Source organism: Triturus cristatus, chromosome 3_1 (assembly GCF_964204655.1).
Source record: "Triturus cristatus chromosome 3_1, aTriCri1.1, whole genome shotgun sequence".
Taxonomy (NCBI): Eukaryota; Metazoa; Chordata; class Amphibia; order Caudata; family Salamandridae; genus Triturus; species Triturus cristatus.
In genome coordinates, this window is record NC_140583.1 from 352493634 (window position 1) to 352518281 (window position 24648).

At 41.1% G+C, this 24648-nt stretch overlaps 1 protein-coding gene across 2 annotated transcripts in view; it reads right to left on the reverse strand.

The window, feature by feature from the left end:
* The window catches only part of APBA2 (amyloid beta precursor protein binding family A member 2), a 1094297-nt gene that overhangs the window by 711752 nt on the left and 357897 nt on the right, over positions 1-24648 (reverse strand). For both annotated transcript variants that reach the window (XM_085644084.1, XM_085644086.1), the window contains exon 3: positions 5099-5149. The gene's annotated coding sequence lies outside the window, so the exon portion shown is untranslated. The remainder of the gene's footprint in view (positions 1-5098; positions 5150-24648) is intronic.

Here is a 24648-nt window from a genome sequence, read left to right on the forward strand (position 1 = left end):
TACAATGCAACAGTGAGAATAAGAATGCATAAAATTACAGGATGGAAGATATTTTACGCACGACATGTAGCAACACACTAATTGCAAAAGTAGATATAAAGAGATGGAAACCATTGAATGCAATTAGCATAACATATCATTAAATAATACTTGCAAAATAATAATAATACACTCACCCTCCAGAACACTTACCCTCATAATCTCCCTTTGTAACAAACAAAATACCACACCACTACACCACAACACCACAACACCACAAACCAAACCCTGATACTACAAACATGCCAGCAGGCAAGGCTAACATAAAAGTGGTACGTAGGGCACCGACCACAGGGTGCGGTTGGGAACCATCGAAAACTTAGTACATGTGGAACACCACCCCACACGAACCATATGATATCTATGCTGCCCTTCACCCAAACCTGTAGCAAGGGTGAAAACCTTCCTACAGCTTAGCACATCCTCTCACACACCAACATTCCACTACCACAGTCACACTGGCTGAGCAGCAGGTATAACAGGCTGGTGGCCATCTCTATATTTGGCGGGCAGAGTACCTTCATCATGACATGAGTAAAGTAGTCTGCCATGACGACAGTACTTAATCCATCTGTCAAACTATAAATCAGGCAGAGTCTTAAATTAGTAATTCCACTGATCACTTTATGTGATAGGGCTCCAGGGGATTATCTTCACTAAACCGAATTTGTGTCTTGTTACATAATGCCTCAAAGTGGAATTGAAAATAAGTGTTCAATTATTGACTTTTCTCTTAAAATAAATCAGCAGCGTAGCTTTTTACCATTTTTGTGGGTCTCTTAACCGACATCATGTAGAAGTCAACTGACCTATATAGTGTTGGTGAGGCACAGCGAGAAAGATATGTTGAATTAGAGAATTTATTTTGAATGTCCTAAATGCAGGCCCGGTTACAACTGGGCAGTCCTTAGGGGTGATTATACCTGGGGCTATAGATCCCAGATAATAATTTCTCTGCTAGCTACCTTCTATCACAAGTTTTTAGCTTGAAATGGGGAGTAACGTGCCAGTCCAGAAATTACCAGTCCTATTGCCACATGCAATTCCCTGAATCTGGCTCCTCTCCTGTTTACATCTGGTGGAAAATGTATGTGGAATATTGTTTGGCCATACCGGGTGCATACATGACGATAATTTCTGAGGAGCTACTACAGTGCACAACTAGCGATCAGGGCCTTAGATTTTTTTTTTACATATGCCAAAACGCAAATTTGATTGGAAATGGCACCTGGTCAAATACACTAACTGCTTCTCTGATTAAAGCCTCACAATAACAAGGGCAATCATTCCACAAGCCTCAAAGATGGTAAGACTTGACAGTTTAATAATAGGAACCAGGTAGTGACCAGGGAATGTCAAGAGCAATACTTCCAAAAATGAGATTGTTTAATAGAAAGTCTATCCCTCTGCCCTGTTGGATAAAGCAAACATTTCCTGCAGTAATGTTTTTTGCATTTCCATGACAACAGACACATCCTCATTTCAGCAGCATGTTTTAAGACAATGTTTGTTTAACAAAAGCAATGGCATGTATGTCAGCTTCTTTTTTCAGTAACCAATTTTAGTTTCTATTAAAAAATAAGTAGTGCAAACTTTCCAGTTTTCTGAACATAGCAAGCCTCTTTTTTTGAGAACGACAAAGAAGAAATGTTCGTGTCATGATTACTTACTGGAAGGCCAAAGGCTCGATTTAAAGAGAAAGATTTGACAAGTAAAATGCTTTGTTTCTGTAGTTCTAGGTTAAAGTAAAAAGCAGAACGCTGGTTTTTTCTTGCAGTCTGAGAGCCAATTGTTGGGAACAAAATGTGATGCTGTCCTCAAAAATATTTCTCCATATAAATGTATTTGGCTTATATAAGGTACCTAGTAGTGCAAAAACTATGAGAAAACAATCCCGAATAGGTAGGGAATAGTTCAAGCATTAGTCCTATTTGTTGAAAGAACAGTGAACAAAATGTTCAGCATTTCCCAAAAGCACCGATGTACTTTGTCTAATCTTCCATACCATTTTTTGACTCCCATGTACTCAGCGCATTTTTCGAGAATGCATCACAATACCTTAATAGGGCATCACTAGGTATTACAGTGCATAGCTGCAGTTCTTAATTTATGCCAACGGATAAAAGAATGGCAGAGAAAAGAATGAAGGTATAATTAAGACTAGGCAACCTTGATATTCACTTGTCCAGCAACTGGAAGTCCCGATCTCTTAAGAAAATCTTTGGGCCCTTTCACGAATGCTTTTAAAAAATTTTTTTTGTAATTATTTCAAATAATGCAATGCATAGGAATATCAAACTCAAAAAAACATAATGGTGGCAACTGTATGTAACATCTTAAGCAGGCACTTAATTAAAGATTAAGAGTAAAATGCAGGCTCCAATTAAAATATTCTATGCTCAAAATAACGAATTATATCGTTTGATGAAATATTATTTGTGGCATAACAGTAAATGGGAAAGAACATGACAAACACGCATTTAAATACAATACCATTAATATGTATCCCTGTCACTCATTTTGAAAGTAGATTTGTTCCAGCAGGCTATTCCTACTTTGTAAGTCAGTGATTTACAACGGAACTGGGAAAAACATGTTGAAAAGGAAGTGGGCACTTTGAGAAGAATTGGACCCATATGTGAAGTTTGAGAAGAAGGGTACCAACATTCAATTGATTACCACGCTTACCAACTGTGTACCGAATAAGCAAATGTAATTCAGCAGACTACCATAACACATTTGAGTGCCTCTTTCTATCTTGTAAGAAGCATTCTTTAAACTAGGTGTTTACATCGAGTGTTTCCAAAAGAAAAGCTTATGTCAAATGATATTCTACAGTGTAAATGTTTTATTTTTATGAAGCAAACTTGCCTAAGAACTAAATGTGTAGATCAGGATACATATTTGTAAATGACATACTCATTTCTAAAAGCAGTGCCTAATAATATAGAGAGATGGAAAAGTACGAATTTGTACATGTTGGGCGATATTAATTGCATTAAAACGAATATGGGTCATATCTACAAAGGGATTTACAATAGCTAATTTTTAATCCATAACGACGCTGGCATTTTTAAAACGTATCAATGTTATATAATTAGTGACCAAGGAATGTTAATTGCAAAATGGCCTTATGACTTATGTCAGTAAATATGCAAGTGTTGCATATTTAATAATCTAAAAAAAGGCAAGTATTTGTTTTGCAATTTAAAGTACATATATTTCTCAGCCTGAACAGCATACTACAATGAGAATTAATGCATCAAACAAAAATGTATTTGTTTTGCTTTCCTTTTTTAATCAAATTTGTGTTTACCCAGTTTTAAATGTAATTAGATTGTTAGTCTGAATAAAAGCAGATTGTGTTCGAATTATATCATAAGTGGCTGAGAAAGGGACCAATGTAGCCATTAACCCATGCACCCTGGGTTAGCAAAATGAAAGTATCTTCTCTGTAAGACTGCATGTTGTTTTTTTAATCTTCTGTAAGCAGAAAAATACCCATTACTTGCTTAACACAGTACCTACCTACATATATTTTGAATAACTTCAATAAATGTTGTAGATTAAAGAGTACTTTCTAACATATTGTATATCCGTTGAGAGAAAGCAACAGTAAATAATTCTAGCCTGATTTGATCATTCACCTTACTTTGTTTCGGCTCCAACAACTACTTTGAATTTACTTTGATTTCTCTGCATCTGTACCATTATGCAAACAATCACTGATATAATATGTATTACCCAAACAGTCAGGCTCAATTAAAATAAAGGATGTATAGAAAATATTTCAAATAGGAGTTCTTAATAATTGAAAGGCAAGCTCGTATGAATGCATCATCAACACATTTAAAACTATGATAGATAATATAGGATGGTGCACCCGCTGAGTAAAAAGTCCACAGCCTATATATATTCCAAAATGTTCTTTATTAAAATACAGACAACAAAAGAAAAGCTTTGACGTTAAAAATACCATACATACTCAAGTGTGTACAGATCGCCCCTTCTCAATGATAGAGACGCTGTCACAAAACATCTCATATGTAGGAGAAAAATCCCACAGCCAAAAGTGACAATATTGAAGAAACAAAACAATCTGTTCATATTCGTATTCTACAATAATTATCAAATAAATTAATCCTTTTAGGTACCACTACAAGGGTACCCTACACCCCTCTAGGATAGAGATGACTGTCCTATTATCTGATGATCTGTATGGCAATTTGACCATAATTGATGACGCGATTTAAACTGTCTTTGAGGTATGTTTTATACGGAAAATTACACATGCTTGACATTATCCCTTCTTCATTTCCCTCTGTAGTATTTTTAACATAGGGATATCCTCTTCTTGCGAAATTTGGTGGTTGGTTTTATCTGATTACTCTGTCATTCCCTTTTTTTCTATTATTCGGGCTTTATACATATATGAACAGATTGTTTTGTTTCTTCAATTTCACACTTTTGGCTTTGGGATTTTTCTCCTACATGAGGTGTTATGTGACAGGGCCTTTGAGAAGGGGTGATCTGTACATACTTGATTATGTATGTTATTTTTAACTTCAATAACATTTTATTTTTGTTGTCTGTGTGTTTTTTAAATGTTATTGTATAAGTTTTTTATTGATGGATATTTTGTTATACATCACTTACAGCCCTGAAGATGTTCATTTATATGAATGAAACAGGTTGGTTGTTCTTTTGCTTTTTCAATGAAATTGAATACAGCATGGAAAATTTCTGGATATATACGGCTGTGGACCTTTTACTCAACTGGCGCATCATTCTATATTATCTATCATAGCTTTGTCTGTGGAGCGGCAGTATAACTCAACGGCTGGTACTGAGGGCAGAGTGCACCGAATTTTGATATATGAAACTGTGCAGGAGGTACAGTTTGTGAATGTTCACCATTGGTTTGGTTCTTTAAAAGACATTTAAAACTATGGAGAATGGTGTTCCCATTTATCAAGTGATGTTAATTAAATGTCTACTATGCAATTCACTGAATATTACTGACATCACATAAGCACAACAGCAAAATGTTTCTTCTTACCTTTAAAAAATGGTATGATATTTTTTTGATCCTTCTAGATGTTTGGAAGTACTAAAATGGAACAACAAAATATATAATTAACACTCTGAAATAGGTACACTTCGTTGTCTCTTTTAAATACAAACATTTTGAATAATTCAAATATTTATTTGTAGTTTCAAAACATGTCAAATGCATCCTAACAAGATCATGCATTGCATGTTTGTTTACAGTCAGTTTGTATTTATATAGAAATTAAAATTGATCAAGTGGTACAGAAAAAATAATATACAGCTGATTTATTTAAACAGGAAAGCTCCAGTATGTACAGTTGGGTAAAACAGTTGGGCTTACAGAATGTGTGGAAATGGTGAAAGTGTGATCCTCAAGTCAGCAAGCCAAAAGCAGCATTTCTTGTGACCATTGAAGCACATCCAGTCTCATATCCTAACTGTTGATTGTATTAGGGCTTTGAATTCCTCTCAGAGGAGGAGAATTACTACATAAATGACATATGGGATGACATAAATTAGGGAGCGGGGTTTTCCATCTTCAGGTATAATCACAAATAACCTCCGCCACTGGTCGTATGGACCATTGTTCATCGGCAAAGAGAAATAAGAAGCGCTCATCTACATACCAATCTATCATTTGAGACATTAGTATAATCAAAGAGAACTGGTGTGGGTTTAAAAGTTTTCTTTTTCAAATTCCCAAGTATCTCAATTTTATTAAGTAAAGATCAATCTTTTAGCCATTAGCATTAGAAAAAAACATTGTCCAATAAATTGACATTTCATTATAAGATAAAATAATACATCACTCAGAATAATAATATATATAATGTAACAAGCATGTTCCATAAAGGAATTTCCCTAATCTAGATTAGTTGGAAAAATTATAAGATAAAGGTGTCAGTTCAGATATCCAATGAAGAGCTCAGATGAGAGAATCAATGCTCAAGCGTGAAGCTTTTGTGTAATAAGCTGGAAAGTATTGTCAGCTCAAAGAGACCAGCAGACAATTCAGCAAAATCTAAGTAAGGTAGGCTCCAGTGAAGAAAGGGGCCAGAAACCCAGAAGTGAGTCTCCAGTCAGAGAGTCGGGGAAGAAATCCTAAATCTAGCTTAGGAACGCATATTAATATAAACACAAAAATGCTATGTTGCAACATTATTTCTTCTGTCTTCCTCTGTCTTCTGGGTCCTCCAATAAAAATTCAGCAAACTCCTGAGAATAGGTAAACTCCCTATTTTCTCATAGGGTCACAATAGCCATTCAGACACTAACTCTTGGATATTTTGCGGTCCAGACAGTTCTTCCCAGGAATCATCCTTACAGTCACCTCTTCTCCTCTAGTGAGAACTCACTGTCAGTTGTCGAATACATAACAAGCTGGCAAAGGCTTCTGGATAAATACAATATTTGTAAGAAAAAGTTCTGCGCAAACAACCATTCAACGTAAAAAAACAGCCATTTCAGTGCTAATGCATTTTTTTAAAAGTTAACATGACTGACAGTTAGGCTAACCTAAATCAGCACTTTTATTTATTTGCATGCCTATAGCATTTAGGTATAATTACCTACTGCAAATTTTGCATTAGAATATGTTTTATTTACATGTAAAGTATGCACATTATTAATGAAAGCATATTGTCAATGAATAAAATTTGCATCAACATAAGCTAGAGTATATCTTTGAGAAAGTAATTTAAAAGGTGGAGCTGTCAGAGAGAATAAAGGCTTAACATGGATCTACCAAGAATGAACTCAGATTGATATGGGTAGAGACAAACAGTCCAAGGTGGCTGACAGGGTCCCAAAGGGGAGGTAGACCCACGGGAATAGCTGGGATTTGAGTCAGTGCCTTGTAACCTGACAAAGGACGTACACTTGCCAAACATGGTTATTGTAGCACCAATTATGGTTGATAGTGGAGTTCTGTTGCATTGTATGCCAAAGCTTCAAGCTGATGGCCTCAGACTTTGAAAGAGCTTAGAGAAAGGTTTACCAGAGGAACTCCAAATTTAGAGTAGATGAGATCTTATGACCCTTATAGCCAGATGGTGTGGCAATCCAAGCTAGGACAGGATTTTCTACTTAAATACAAGGTCTTTAAGTCAGGGGTACTACAACTACCTCGCCTTCTCAAATAGACTATTTCCCTTAGGGTGAATCTGTATGCTACTTTTAGATGCACACTCAAGTGGATGTTCACATCCAATGTTTCCTGTAACAAAACTATTTAACTCCTTTCAATCAATCAATCAAGGGTTTATATAGCGTGCTACTCACCCGTGAGGGTCTCAAGGCGCTGGGGGGGGGGTGGGGGGGGGACATCTCCAGATCATTCGAAGAGCCAGATCTTGAGGTCCTTCCTGAACGTGTGCAGGGTTGGGGAGCGTCTGATGTTCACTGGGAGTTTGTGACAGGTTTTGGCTGCAATGTGTGAAAAAGCTTTCCCGCCGGTTCTGTGCCTGCGGATGCGGGGGACCTCAGCCAGGGCGAAGTCTGTGGAGAGGAGGTTCCTCCTGGGTAAGTGGAAGGATACTCTCTCATTGAGGTATTTGGGTCAGATGTTGTGGAGGGACTTGTAGGCATGGGTGAGGAGTTTGAAGGTGACCCTCTTCTTGACGGGGAGTCAGTGGAGGCCTCGTAGTTGATGGGTCAAGTGCTCATGGTGCGGTGTCCGTAGGACGAGTCTGGCTGCAGCGTTCTGAATGATCTGGAGTCTGTGCATAAGAGTTTTGTTGATTCCGGTGTAGAGGGAGTTTTCGTAGTCCAGTCTGCTGGTAATGAGTGCGTGGGTGATGATCCTTCTGCAGTCGGCGGGGATCCACTTGAAGGTCTTACGGAGAATGCGCAGGCAGTTGAAACTGGTGGAGGCGATGGCGTTGATCTGGCGGTTCACGGAGAGGGAGGAGTCAAGGATGATGCCGAGGTTTCGAGCGTGGTCTGTAGGGGTGGGTGGGATCCCGAGGGGAGAGGGCCACCAGGTGTTGTCCCACGCGGAGGTGCAGGGGCCGAGGATGAGGACTCCGGTCTTCTCTGAGTTGAGCTTCAGGCAGCTGTCCTTCATCCAGGCTGCCACTTTCTTCATACCTTCCTGGTACTTAAAGTTACTTCCGAGTCCACAATGATATAGTTTTGAATTCATATTACTATTAAAATCTCCTTGTTCTGTATGTACTATGCTGGAGTACTAAATATAGGTCCATTTAGGTAATAAATATTAATATGCTCATTGCACTAACTGCACGCTAAGTTTCCGTAATGAAATACCACTATCATATTTCTGTTTTTATTTTATGGTGATGTCTCATGGCCCTTGTCATAATGAGTTATGTTTGCTCACAAACTTCAGTGGTAGTTCTGTGACAGAAATATGAAGTATTCATGCTTTGAAGCCAATTGTTCCAGCAGATAAAAGTGATGACACTGCAGGTAGATCAAAATAACCAAATCACACAGGAAACCAACAGAACATCTACTGGACATGTTATTGATCTTTACAATGACTCACAAAAGATATTACTATTTAGTAAAGCCAGCTACAATGCCAATAGGACAAGATTAGGTTTGTATTTAAGTCACTGATGTTTACACACAAATTGAATTTTTATGGGCCTATCATGAACTTCGTTGAAACAGATTTTTGGGTGTTTGATTTATATTGAAGTTGGTTAAAAAGGAGTCTAAATTATCATTCCTAAACAGACTCCTACCACTACTCAAAAATCTAGTGTTTTCAATTCAGTGCAAATGGTGGCCTCTTGATCAGCCAATTGCTCATGAATGGGTGGCATTCTTGACTATCATAATTCGATGTTCCTGATTCTGTTGCTTTCCTTCTTATTCTTGGTTTTATTTGAATAGCTTGTGACTTCCACTGCTGCCATCAGAAAATATTTCTGTTTGAGCACTCCTTGATAGATCATGACTTTCTTGCCTCTCTCCATGCCTACTCTCTTCCTTCTGCTTATGACTCGCACGTCCCCCACTCGTTCATTCCTGCACCACCCCTCTGATTTCCACCCATGTCATTGTATATATATATTTTTTAAACTTTGCTTTTGTAAGGACCCAGAAGCTGCTCTCTACCACTGGGCTGCTCACTCCATTGTTCGCCAATTGATTGCCAACACCTCCCCTTCCCACCCTGGTTCATTCAATTTTTTTAAACTTATTTTTGAGAGGACTGAGGAGCCGCACAGAGCTACTGGGCTGTTCACTTCTATCTTTTTCCTCAGCATTCCTTTGCAAACTTCAAAAATGGATGTTCACAATCTAACAAAGGTAAATTAGGAATACAAACTTCATTCCAAGATGGTGGCAACACATGAATTCAAATTCACCAACAGCCATCTTGGGAAATATGTTGTCATCCTTTAAAAAAAAAATATTCAAGATGCCTTTCTGTATGATTGCACGTATGTGTACACATGAGCGGTTATCTCAGAGGGTACTGGCCACAACCTGTGTCTATACAAATCAGCTCTACAAAGCTAATGTTAATTTAAAAGGCAACACCCATTGTTTATTTCCATTTTCCCTTTTCTGTATTATTTTGATTACCCTGCAACATAGTCTGGGGGATGCTATACTTCATCATCTTTCGCTTTGCAGTGGTACAAAATAAATTTTACAACTCTGATGAGATAGTTGATTTCCTATTCAGGTTGAGCTGCCATTAAAGACAGTGAGGTGTTGAGGACTATTGCTATTTTAATAGGGTCCAGTTCAAAATTCTAATTTCTTTGATGCTCCCTGTAAACATGGTTGTGTTCTATACCCTTTACAAATTCTACACCCATTATGCCTACTGTAAAGGAATACAAATTACAACCCTGCATGTGTTCAATTAATTTTTACAAATCACTCCTTTCATTTTCATCTGGTAACAGCCACTAGGTATCCATTATCTTTGCAGAAAAATGCACAGGTATGGTTCTGTTTGCTTCTATTCTATCAAAAGACTTGAAACTGTGGTCAGATATTCATTGGAGAAATTTACTCCGAATTGATGCAGAGTCTCATTTATCTGCATCAACTCATCAAATGCTGGGGCAGAGAAAGTGACATCACACCCCTCCTGCACCTATGTTACATCAAAGGGCTTGTCCTTTGACCCAATTATTTGCTCAAAAGCAGTATCTCATTTGTTCAATAAGAGTAATGAGTGTTAAAACAAAAAACACATAAACCAAAAAGAACTGCAGCATCATGAACCCTCACAGTAGGTAAAGCAATAGCGGTGTACAGAAGAACAAAGAGCATTTGACATTAAAGGTTACAAGGCAGAGAAATTGGAGTAGAAGTGCATAATGCAATAACAACCTGAAAGAAATGCCCAAAAAACGTTGCAGAGGACTTGATATTTGTTATTTAGGATGGTCCTGTTAAGTTTGTTATCCATTCTGCATGGTCATGTCTGCTCCATTACATCAAATTACCTTAGAAAAAACCTGAAGAGGTAGCTTCCAAGAGTAGGCAACACACATATTACTCTTTTTGTTATCAAAAAGAGCATGGCTTCATTCATCATCTTATTTTCTTCATTATTGATGTCTCTGAAGTGTGCTATTTTTTTTTTTTTTAAAGATACACTATTCATTGGGAACTATTTTATTCAGTGTTTTACCATGAGCTGCTTTATTTAAAGTATATAACCAGAGATCATAGTGGCCTACTTAACAGGCAATACAATTTCAGATGCTACCTTTGTGTTGTTTTCAAATTAAAGAGTGTAACAATATACTGCAAAGAATCAATGTTAAAGGTTAGACTACTCAACAAACAATGTAATAACAGATCCAATAATAGAGATAGCACCTTGGTTGTTTTTTAATTTTACAAGCCTATTCCCCCAATCTGGGCCAAGAAAAGGTATCAAAGCCAAAATTAAATCTGAGTGTGTGAATCCCATGCACAGTATGGATGTCAACGTGAAACAACACTTTCATCAATTAATATATATTCTGATTCCTGTAATCCTCTGAGAACTGCAGTAAGGCATTAAGGATGCAACAGCATACAGTGCTTTATGTTACTCTTCTGCACTGGCAAGATAGATTCTGACCATCATTTACAAAAAAGAGGGGGGGACCGGGAGCATAATTAGAAAATAGGTCCAGTACCCATGCTCCCTAAAAATCACGTGTTAATATTGAGAGGGTAGCTGTTCCTAAAGATAAGAGTAAAGATTGTGTGTGCTCTGAGTGTGGTCGGGCCAAATGAGTGTGGGGAATTTCTCTTTGAAATATAGATTTCTATTTCACCACGCTGCATCAGGGATATTTTTCGAGTTAATACCACTCTCAAGAATCTCTATTCCTGGTGGCAGATTACCCATGATTATGGCCCCAGCGTCGAGCACTCTCTTTCCTTAATCGATATATTTATATTGTGTCACCACGCTAACGTCTGGTACGTCATCATCACCCCAGATAGGTTCCTTACCAGACAGTATATATCCCGTTACTTTGCGCACCATATTTACACATAAACTTTTTTTGAATACTTTATTGAAGGCCACCTGGTTTCACAATCTAACCTTCCGTACACTAGCCCGGACTCTGACGCTCCTGTAGCTAATGTGATCGTCATGGCAACTCCTCAGAGAACGCTTCTGCATCACCTCTCGGCGTCAGGAAGTGATTGGTGATCACCATGACTACCTACCCACGGAACGTCATTACGTCACACTCCGGCGTCCCATGACCGCGCGGATCCTCCACTCAGCGTCTTAAAAGATCATATTTAAGACTTCTCCTCCCACCCCCGTTAACTATTCCGGCGCTACACGGAGGAGGGGTAGGTTTCCACTCCAAGGGCGAACGAGCACTCGTAAGTACTCATCTGTCATGGGAGAGCGAACGCAGTCGTTCTAATCGATTGACACAAGGTAGACTAATTCTTTGATCTTCTTTAGTTTCTCTGCCCGCCAACTCCGAGCCGCTGACGGAGCCCATTCCTTACATCTTAAAGGGTATGCAATAGTTGTCCCTAGGTATTTTATGTGTGTTCATCAAACACCCTCTCATTTCTCGAGAAGCATTCTCAACATGCACAGGGTGTTGTTTTTGAGATACATGTGACACAGACTGATGGCCACTTCAGAGGATGCTTTCCTGTTGTTTTTTGTTATGGCACACGATCTTGCTAGATTAGCTAAACAAACTTACACATGCACCCCACGTAGCGGTCTCATTCACTTTTTCTTAATAAACTCATCTCTGGCATTAATTTACTTTACCTGCATGTGAACTTTGGAAGCATGTTTATTGTGAATGAACACTTGTTGTGCCACTGTGCAGTGAATTCACAACATGTCTTGAATTATAAATACGATAGATACCGTGTTTTTCTTTTCCCTTTTTCTGTTTATGTGTGTGTTTGTCCTTGTTTTTATCTTACTAGGTTGGGTGTAGGTTTCCTAAAAGAAGGAGCACCTACCAGCGCGAGGACGCTATATCTCCTTACTATCAAGGTACTATAGGTTCACAGTACTCTACTTCACTGGCGCCTATTCCAAGTAATTCATATTCTTTACACTCACCTTTTTGATTTGGTCCTGACGAAGCGCGATCGGATCCCTTATGGACCTACTCTGAAGCGCGAAACATGTTGACCCTATTTTTCTAGGACTTTCACCCCCTATTCACTCCCTTATCCTGAGAGTTGCAGTAAGTTTTATATCTGCCCTCATTATTTCGTTCCCTGAGGACCTCCAGGATCATTTTTAATCTATACTAGACAGAGCCGTGAATAAAGGTCTTGGCTTCTACCTAGTAGTTTTAACGCACCACTCACTTCCCTCATAGATAGACCCACACACCCCCATGCACAACTGCGGCGTCTCCAAAAAGATCTCCGACAAAGAGCCCTCTTGCGGGGCCCGTGGGGGACTGCAGCGCCACCCCCACGAGGAGCAACGCCCCATGATGAAGCAGGACACCTGAAAGGGTGTGTGAGGGCACTATATTTCAAAGGAGAAATTCCCCACACTCATTTGGCCCGACCACACTCAGAGCACACACAATCTTTACTCTTATATTTAGGAACAGCTACCCTCTCAATATTAACACAAGATGGATTCTGAACCTAGATCATCCAAAGATGCTCAATTGATATGAGGTCTCTTGTTACGGGTGCATGTTGCATTTCTACGACTGTAACTTAGCAGTTGAATATATAATTTCTTTTAATGTCAGAGTACTTTTCTAAACATATGTGATAGTTCGCTGTCTTAAGAGGTTGCTATATTTTGACAGTGCCCCTTTCTGTAGATGATACCCATCAGAAGTTGGTGGTGTGCCTCTAATGAGAGCACTCAAGCCATATATGTAAAAGCATTTCTTTAAACAGTAAGGAAAAGAAAACAGAAGTCCTAAAGACTTGTTAGGCTATTATAGAGACCCCAGTAAGGCCAAAGCTTCTTACAAGAGGTTTGTGAACTTCTGTAGAACAGCAGCACCAAGATATTCCAAATGGGAACAGGTTTAGTTATCCACAGCACACATAGTCATTCTGGGATCAAAGTTTGCTCCTTGTTTTGTGGATTCCTTTTTGGTTCAGAAATTAGTAGCTCCTGCAGCAGTGAATCTCAAACTTTCATAGAGTTGGCATATGTCTAGTTTGTTTCATGTCTCTGGAGTTATAGCAGCTCTGAGGAAATAAACAGATCACACCTCCTGTTGTAACACCTCAGGGCCAACAAGAGTGTGTGGAGGCAATCTTGGACTTTACAGTTATTAAAGGCCTTCTCCAATACCTTGTATCATGCATGTGTAATGCATGAAATGAATCATGGGGACCCACCTACTTTGTACAGGACCTTAGATTGTTAAGGGAATTTTATGCCTGGTTTGCCAACAAACATTCCCTAAAGACCAGAGGACAGTTAAAGGAGGACTAATCCTGAAAAGACAACTGCAAGGAAGAAAGAGTTGCATTGAGCCTCATAGGGAAGTACAAATGGAAATACTGAAATATAGTACCTGGAGAATGTAGATTAATGGACTGTGGCTGCGGGCCTGATACATTTGGTGAGGGTCTTTCAGGTCAGGCAGAGGCGATTGACTAATTAGGATGATGGGAAACAAGCTTCCAGGATTATTTAGGGAACAGAGGCAACAGGTCAAGTTGCCTCAGAACTGTTTTGGCAGTATGGTTTCTCATCAATCAGTTCATACATCCATTTGAGTCATGCACCTTTGTTTTGTTCTCCCTTCTTCTCTCTGGATTCTTCTTCCCACTTGCTAATACTTTCATGGATGACGGCTCCTGTGCCAGACCATCTCTGGTGTCCCGAGCTTGTGGAAGGTGACAGATAATTCATGTGTACGTTGCATATTCATTGAAAGCATGAGATGTGTCTCTAAGTGGTAACAATCTATCCCAGTTACCAGATTAATTATACCATAAGATTATATATAACCTACTGGCGGTCTCCAGTAGGTAGTTATAGTTAGGACCTTGTTTCTATTCAAAAAGCATTTTTTCTTTTGCCAATATCTTTGGCGTGGTTTGACGAATCTTCGCAAAATTTTCATAACTAATGGCCCAATCCAGTCAGCTCCTATCTTGAAAGATTCTGAGTGATTCATCAAGTGGGGGTCCCAAAACGCATTTTCCCCATGTTAATTTCCATAGGAAATTTTGGACACGGAATTACATCAAATTTGGCAAAAAGGTAGCTCTTGGTTCAGAAAGCGACCTTTTTTTTTTAAATGGTGTAAATCCGTTCAGTAGTTCCTGTGAATTTAATAAAATAAAAAGATCGTTATCTAAGCACCGAGGAGGAGTCGCGACTCTTCCCGTGCACAAGCTGCCTTCTGATTGGTTGCAAACACTCCAAACCATAAAATACTGGGAACGACCACCTCTCCAGGTCTTTGCCAATTAAACGCAGGGGACACGTGGCACCCCTGCAGCCCCGGGGACGGCCACCTCCCCTGGGCTATGTTTTCTTCTTTTAAACATGTGTGTGGAGGGCTCGAGCCCCACCCCACATGCTGTGGGACCACCACCTTCCCGGGGCACAAAATATTCTAATTCAGGGGTCTGTTATGGACCCCCGGGCCCCGGGGACCACCAAATCCCCGGGGCTTTAGAAATGAAGGGAGGCCCACAGCCCCCCTCCTGGAGCCCTTGACGGCCCTGGGGACCGCCACCCCCAGGGCCGGCTCCTGCAATGTGCCTAGGTGCCCACCCCTGGGACATTGTTGTTTGATATGGCGCCCTGCCATAGCAAACTCTGGTTTGCTTGATTGAAGCGAGAGCGGGCAAACCTGCTCTTGCTTCAATCAAGCAAAGCAAGATTGATTTTACACAAGGGGAGCTGCATGTCAGCAGCTCCCCTTGTGCAAAAGCAACGCCGGCTCCCGCAGGAGGTGGGAGCCGGCGGGACCATGGGTCATTGGGGCTCCCCCACGGCCCCCAATGCAGAGGCCAGGCACCAGGGGATGGGAGTGGCCTGGGAGGGGGGGTCACTTGGTGCCCCTCCTGTTAGAACTGGGATTTCTGGTTGGCTAAGGCTTGCGCCAAAGTCAGGCAGAAACCACCACTCTAGTCAGGGCAAGGAAGTTACACGCCAAAGATAACCCCTGCTCACCCCCTTGGTAGCTTGGCACGAGCAGACAGGCTTATCCCTGAGGCAAGGTGTAAAGCGTTTGCGCGCGCACCCAGCAACAACACCCAAGGCCCACCACAAAGGAAACTCCACACAAGGTATTCTATAAAAATAGCCTTTGTATTATAGTAAAACACATTAGATAAAAACACACACTTTACAATGTGCCAACAGGCACGGGCGGAATTTTACAAGGGATTATATATACAGGGGACAGGGCCACATGGACCACTGTCAGGAATTAGCACTTTTAGAATATAGAATTACTGTAGCACAAAATATACATATAACACACAACCAGTAACTACTGGTAACAAGAAAGTACCTCCTACGCAACCCTAACCACCTTAGGAAAATACTGCGCCGGGGACTAGGACCTCACTAGCACCACCTGTACTAGTAGAAAACAAACAACCCCCCAAGTATCACAATACCTATAGGGGTACACACACATTACACATGATGCCTAAAACATTCAGAGGTGTAGAACATGGCACATGACGCATAAACTCATTCAGAGGTGCCGGGCAGGTAAACACATGATGCATAAAACATTCAGAGGTGTAAGGAAGGAAAACACATGATGCATAAAAACACATTCAGGGGTGTAAAGCAAGGCACATGACGCATCGAAATACATTCAGAGGTGCAGGTAAGGGAAACACATGATGCATAAAAATACATTCAGCGGTGTAAAGCAAGGAGACTCACATAAGCCACCACCTGTGGCAGTTCCTAGGCCAACTGGCCTCGTTGGGGCTAGGACACCCTGTGTCCAGTCAAGCTGCGCCAGCTGCGCAGACTAAAACGAAAATGGTCCCCCACCTAAACGTGGCAGCTGCCCACTAAGTGCTGGGCAGCTGTGGAACGGAACTCAGGTACTCTGCGTGCCTCTGGAGCCCTCTCTGGGCTCTGTCCCTTCCAAATGCCCCCTAGAGCCTTCGTGGCCCTAAACGAACAATGCCCCGTCGTTGGAGTCCCTCTGGACTCTGCGCCAATCAAAATGCCCCCTAGAGCCTCACGGGGCTCGAGAAACAATGTGCCAACCGTTGGAGCCTCACTGGGCTCTATCGAAGTGCCCCCGGTCGTTGGAGCCTCACGGGCTCGTGAGCACTGTCTCCGCAATTATAGTGGCCCGCTCGTTGGAGCGCCTCGCGCTCTGGACACTCAAGCCCCCAGTACGTCAGAGTCCCACACGGGGGACTCTCTCACCTCGCTGCCCCACACGTACGGAGTCCCCCAGCCCTTCACCACTTACCGGGCTGCTCTCGGGGGACTCCTGCGGTCAACGGGCTCTTCTCCTTTGCTGGGGAGGTTCCGACGTCGGGACGGCTCTCTCTCGCGGCGGGGCAGGCACCGACAATGTGCCTCGGGGCCCCGCCGCCTCAGCAGTCCTTCTCTCTCGGGCAGAGTGCCCCGGGGCGCAGGGTAGGCTCCTGCCTGCTCCGGGAGTTAAGCAGCCGCGACGCTTCGGTAGAAGGCGGGGTAGGCTCCCGCCCTCCTCTTCTCGTGCTTCGTGGACCGGAGCGCGGGGTAGGCTCCCGTTGGCTTCCAGGTCGAGGCGAGGCCCCGCCCACGTCACAACACGGGCCACCTGACTTCCGGATCGGCCCAAGGGCTGCGGCGGTGACGTTCTCAGCGGCAACGAGGGGTAGGCTCCCTCTGTAGAGGCGATATACGGCGGGGTGGGCACCCGCCGTAAAATAAACAAATTAGCGGGGTGGGCACCCGCAGGCACAATTAAAGCGCTCACAGCGCTATCAAGCCACACAGCGCGCCCAGCGCTATCAAGCCCCAAAAAGCGCTCCCAGGCGCTACAAGTAAAGTTCAGCAACCAAAAAAGTCTGCAAAGAGCAGGGGGGGCAAAGACTGGGCCCAGGGGCCAGTTCACAGGGCCCTCCAACAGGGAGGCAGTCCCCAGTGGCGGTCTCTCCTGGCGCCCAGCAGCAGCAGGCCCCCCTCAAGTGGATCCTGGAAGAGAGAACACCCTCTGTGGGGACGCAGCCCCATTTTTATACAGTACAATCCCTTTGTCTCAAGGTGCAGGGAAGGGGCGAACCAGTTCCAACAGGTTCCTGAGCACTTTGTTTTGCTCAGCCCCTCTCCCTATTCACTGGCAGGGCTAGGGTCATTAGACGCACCACAGGGGCCGGCGCCAGCATTGTGTGGGGGAAAGCCCTGTCCTATTCAGGAGCCAGGTGTACTCCTCCCCAGCCATCAGTATGCTAAACTCCCATTCACCACTCGGTGACTCCTCCTGTCCCTGGGGATTTCCCTAGTCCGTCACATGACCTCCACCAGCCAATCGCCAGACAAGCCACACATTTCATACTGCACACCGAAGTGCCCACTTCTAGAAGTGGCACTTCCACACTAGGTACATGCATGCCGCACACATCATCGCGCAGCATTCAATCCCACGAGTCCGCACATACCAAACTCGGGCCTGCACACCCCACGCATCAGGAACTACCATCCCCCGAGCTGGTTGGAGGTCCCACCTCTTTCATCATTTCTCTACAAACACACCTCCTGGTACACTATTGGTTGAGGATAAAGTCCTCTTGAATGCTAAGGGTCCTTAGAGCCCTAGAAGCTCTCCCGTTAGCTCCAGTCTGGAATTCGTGAGAGCTGGTTGGAGGCCCAGTCAGCTTTCCCCACCACTCTACAAACGTGACTACTAGTTAAAAAACCATCGAAATTCACAGAAAAAAAACAAGGGTTACAGGGACCGTATAGTTAGTCTGACATCTGACTTATATAAAACCAGAGAAATTCAGCAGTTACAGTTGCCTGAGCTAACTATAACTGACGCCCCTGCAATGCACTGCTTATGACCTCATATATTACATCACTCATGGCATGGTTAGTGACATCACTAATGGCATCACTGACAACATCTCAAATTAAATATATATTACATGGCCACAGTGGACGTAGTTTCTTTATACACGTCCGTTCAGCACGCTGATGGTATAGAAGTCTGTAGATTTTTCCTGCAGACCTGTTCTGTTTCACTCCTGGAACAGTCTATAATGCTGATTGAGTTCTGCCTCTGCCACAATGTTTTTTCATTCAATGACAAATACTATTTTCAAGTGCAGGATACTGCAATGCGTACTTCATTTGCACCAACATACGCAACCCTACTGATGGGCTGGTGGGAAGCAGAAACAGCAAGGAGTGACTAGAATAAAATGAACATAGAGCGAATTATCTCGACGGTTCATTTTATAAACAACTTGTTTTTGATTTGGGTAGGTGAAAGATCCTTAAATAACAACCGATTAAATCTAAAGTTTACTTTTGATACTCAAGAGCTCAATTATCTTGACATTGGAACCTATATTGAAAATGAGAAGATCTGTACAAAGATATACAGGCAAGCCATCAGTATGAACAATATGTTATGTGTCAATAGTGAGCACCCTAAACCCTTGAAATGGAGTGTCCCCTTTAGGAAATTTCTCAGAGCCAGGAGAAGTTGCTCAGAAGATTCATAATTTGTTCACCAGGCTGCAGAAATGTATGAAAGATTTCAAAATAAGAGCATACCCTGGCAGTGTCCTGACCGATGCTCTACAGAGATCTGGAGCAAAAAAACATGAAACGCTACCGGTAGCAAAACCTATAAAGGAGCTCTTATTGAAAAGGACACCCAGATTACAAGATACATCACAGATTAGGACATATCAAACAGAGAACTATTAGGAGAACTATTACAACAAAATTGGAAGCTCCTAAAAATAGATAAGGATCTTTTAAGTTTACTACCGGATTCCTCTAATATCACATATAGAAAAAACAGCGTCATTGGGGGATCTTCTGACAGACAGTTACATGACACCTGACAGTCTAGAATAAGTGCCGCAACTTGACTAGCGAGCACATAGAAGGGATTTTGGAAATGCCCCAAATGTAAGGCTAGTGCTCATGGATGGAACACAACAGAGTTTAAAACGATATATGGAAACATGACTAAGATAAAGGAATGGATTATATGTGGGACTGATTCTGTGGTGCATGTCCTAGAATGCACATATGGCAAAAAGTATGTGGGAAGTACTGTTAATATAAAGAAACTGCGTATCCTGCGATACCTCCATGCAATAAAGAATCAGGACTTCCAATATGCTATGGCAGAGCACATTTGAGAGGTAAACAACAGAGAAGCAGGCAGTATGAGACATTATAGAGTGAAACGTATGGTAAAGAAACTGAGAGGAGGTAACAGAGAGTTAGACCTTTGGAGAGCAGAATCAAAAATTATAATATTAATGGGCACAGAGACTCCCTATGGACGTAATACAGATGTAGTTGTTTTGATTCTGGTCATGGCTTTCATATAGACAACTGTGTAGTTGGTGTTCCTACTGTAATAATTTTGAAAAGTGGTATAGGAGGGGATAAACACAGGTGAATTCAAGATAATGCAGGGAGATGGTGTGTAGATGGGACAGGATTAAAGAAGGACTTACAACAGAAAAAAAACAAGGTGAAGAGATTATGAGATTGCATCATGGGTGTGGAATCTTATTACAGTCACAGAGGATCAACACAGATATTAACCGTCACCCGAAATGAGGGGATTTATGTTATTCTTTATTAAACACATTTTTATTGAGGAGGTATATGCATCTGGGTGCACCATTAGGAGGTCTAATAATTAGGAATGTTGAATTATTTAATCTTTTAATTCTTTCTGGATCATCGGTACTGTATACGATTGTTGCACATGGATCATTGTTTACAAAGCAGTTGCACTTATTGGAGGTGGAAGTGAGTAATATATTAAATTTAATTGATTGAATGTTATTGGCACTTGCTGTTTAACATGCTATCAGGACAATATTTGGCATTTCTAAGGTAAATGAAGGAATAGTATTTCATGATATTGTATGTTCACATGATCCAACAAATTGTTTGGATCAATTATTTTTCATGGAACAACTAATAGAAAAATTATCCAATATGAGAGAATAGATGGAGACCCCAAACAGTCTATATCTTATATTAGACCCCTCTGTAGACACAGTCATTTATTGTAATTAGAAGGAAATGGTCAAAACAAGGATTTTGTTTACCTACATGTGATATATAATTTATATTGCTGGAGCGGGTAGTACAAAATTTTGTATACCTCCCCATTCTGCATCTTTATATTAATCCGAATAATTAATTAATTGTTCATATTATTAATCTGTTTGAAGTGATAACTCACCAACTATATTAACAAGAGAAATACACGTGGGAATTGCACTTTGCATGGCTATATTAATTGTGAATTAACTAGTGTATGCATATTAATAGTAGAAATTTAGAATATTATATGTTATATGTTGCTTTAAGTGATGTATTGGTGATTTGTGCTTTATTTAGTAAGTATAAACCGCTCTGAGTGTTGCTTCTGCTAGATAAATACACACACATATGGGTATTAGTAAGGGGATAACATTTTATTAGTCCTTTCCATCTTTTAATTACGTTTTTGTGTTTCTTTTGATTAAGTTGACCATTTCGGCCTATACAAGATGGCTGAAAGAGACGTTAAATGTGACTGCCTTGACAACACGAGGTTCTGGGTGAAGTGCGCATGCGTCACCGCCAGCAACAGTGGCCTGGACCTGACCCCGGGTGAACATCTACCCTCCAAGGTCATTCCGGGAACCCGTCCAAGACTAAGAGACAATGCTCAATTTAAAAGCCGGAACAAGCAAGTTTGATGACTTCATCTTCGACACCCTGAGAACTGCTCATCGCCAGTCGAAATTGACCAATTAGAACTCTCTAAACCCAATCTTGATACAATTTTGTTAGTATTTTCATTATAAAAGTATGTAGGGAATTAGGGTAGGATCGCACGCTCGATCGCTCGCTCTATCTCGACGCTACGACCGGCTCGCTCTTCTTTGACGAATTTGATTTCCTGACGTTATGCTGACGGTGAGGACGGTGACACTGCTGGACAGCTGTTATCCTGAATCTATGGGAGACAGAATTGCGGCCTAAACTTTGCAGAAATTTCTCTTTGACTGATTGACTTAGAGGACGACGTTATCCAGAATAGGTAAATATGATGCTCTGAAATGCTGATGATGATTTTAACATTTCCTTCAATATTCTTAGATAAAGTATAATTGATTAATTTACAAATGTGTTGTGTCAATTATTGGAAGAAGAAGATTAAGAGAAAAGTAATAAAGCAAAGGTAGACGAGTAAATCATCAAGTTCCAACTCAACTAAATGATCTATCTCTGTATGGGAGGGATATTTTAGGTTTAATGTCAATGTGTTAAAGGTGAGGTAAAGGTATTCCTCTCATGTCAGCGTTGTGAAACGTATTTTCCCTCAGAAAACAGGTCAACCGAGTGTAAGTATATTGGTGTTATTGGCCCCACCAATGAATGTATGTGAGTAAATTGAATGATGAGGTAGTTGGTCTGTGCCGAAGGGGAAATTTGACGTTCTGCGCTGCATCAATATCTTAAGTAACATATGCAATGTTTGCACATGGAGCATTGTTTACAGCAGAATTACATTATCTGGCACTTTAAAGTAAGTTGCACGAGACTCAAGGGTTACATCTGAACCTCTGCTCTTGCACTTTACCTTAGATGGTTAAATATAGAAGGGAATATAATACACACAAGACATCATTACAGTCTGAGCACCATAAAAAAACTGAGAGCCTAGGAAGTAGCATTTTATTTCAAATAGTAGAAAAGTGAATCTTTTATTCTGTTGGTGCTTTTTTGTTCAGAAAAATGCATACCAACATTTTTCAATTAAAGTGGGATGGTGAATCATAGGTCTATAACTATGCATTAGACATTACTTCAAACTTGTATATTAAGCAGGAAAATTTGAATAGTCTTCCCCAGTCAAATCCTTTGAGAAACAATGAGGTTTCTTTCTTTTAATTTCCTTTTTTCATTTCGCCTTTATCTTCTACAAAACCCTCCCCCTCCTTGGTATTTCTATCCCCTCCCTTGATGCATATGTGTTATTTACAAAATGGATTTATATATGTTTGATTGTATATTTATGCTCATCAAAAATGGTACTTGGTATTTGAGGATTTGGGTACTTCACCTAAAATGTTATTGTGAGAAATCTCCACATGGAAAACAAAATGGAGTGAATAATGTGCACTAGGGCAAGAAATGTTAACAGCCTAGTTGTTATTTTTAATGGGAGGGAGATAAAGGGATCGTCCCTTTAGATACACGACTTGCACTTTAGTAACTCTATGACACTGTTTAAGACTACGGCTTAAACACGTTGGTGTTTGTGTTTGCACCTGTGGGATACATTAAATAAAAGAATTGGTAACCTGAACTATACTGTTGTCTTCTGTTCCCCGTTACGAATGTTGGCTCACCAACAGTGTTTCTTGGGGATGATTATAGTTAGGCCCTAGTTTCCATAGGAAGAATTCTTTTTTTTTGCCAATAACTTTAGCACTGTTTGACGAATGTTCACGAAATTTTCAAACATTACAATTTTGTAGGTTCAGCTGTTGTGTTGAATGCTTCAGCGTGATCCGTCAAGCAGGATCCAAGAAAAAAGGGAGTCCCAAAACGCGTTTTCCCTATACATTTTCCCATAGGAATTTTGACCACTACAGCATGAACCACTGAACGGATTTACACAAAATTTGCCAGAAAGCAAGATGTCAGTCCAGAAAGCGTGCTTTTTCTGATTTGGTAGTATAGTTAGAAAATAGAATGTAAAAAAACCATAGAAATTTACTAAAAAAACAAAGGTTACAGGGACGTTATAGTTAGGCTCAGATTTTACTCATACAAAACCAGTGAAATTCAGCATTTATAGTTAACTGAGCTAAATGTTACGTCCTCACAATGCACTGCTTTTGACCTCACATATTACATCACTCACGACAAGGTCAGTGACATCACGGATGATATTACTGATAGCATTTCAAATTACATCACTGATGACATCTCATGACATCATCCACAAAGCCATTCACATGCCCACTCACACCCCATACAACTATTTGTATGCCCACTCCTACATCCACACAACCACTCACATGCCCTTTCACAAAGCCATACCAGTATTCACACACCCACTCACTCTTCTATAGAGGCACTCACACAGCCACTCACTGACTCATATAGCCACTCATATAACCATTCACTCACCCTTACAGCCACTCAAACAACCAGTCACTCGCCCATACAGCCAGTCACATAGCCACACAATCACCAATACAGCTACTCATACACCCTTTTATTTACCTACACAGTCACTCACACACCCACTCACTCACCCATATAGCCTCTCAACACAGCCACTCACTCACCTATACAAGAATTCACACACTCACTCACACCCCCACACAACCACTAACATACCCCATTCACACATTCATACAAGCACTCACACTTCTGCTCACTCACTATACAGCTATTCACACAGAAACTCACTCTCCAATACAGCTACTTGCACACCAACTCATTTAACCAAACCCCACTCAAACAGCCACTTGCACACCCACTCACTCACCTATAGAGCTACTTGCACAGCCACTCACTCACCAATACAGCCACTCACACAGCAACTCACTCACCCACACACCTACTCACACACTCACTTATACACCCATACAGCACCTCACACACCCATACACACAAGGATGCATACAGTCACACAGCCACTCACATAATGTATTTTAGAAGCAGTATCACTCAGTAGTAGTGCAACTAATATAATAATTTAACTTTTATAGTAGGTCAGTATATAGATTTTAAAATCATAAACTCTTAGAAAAACACTTACACTCACTGGATGATGTTATCAGTGATGTCATTTGAGATGTCATCAGTGGTGTCAAATACCATGTCATGATTGATGTAATATGTGGGGTCATAAGTAGTGAATTGCATGGGTGTAAGTTATAGCTAGCTCCGGT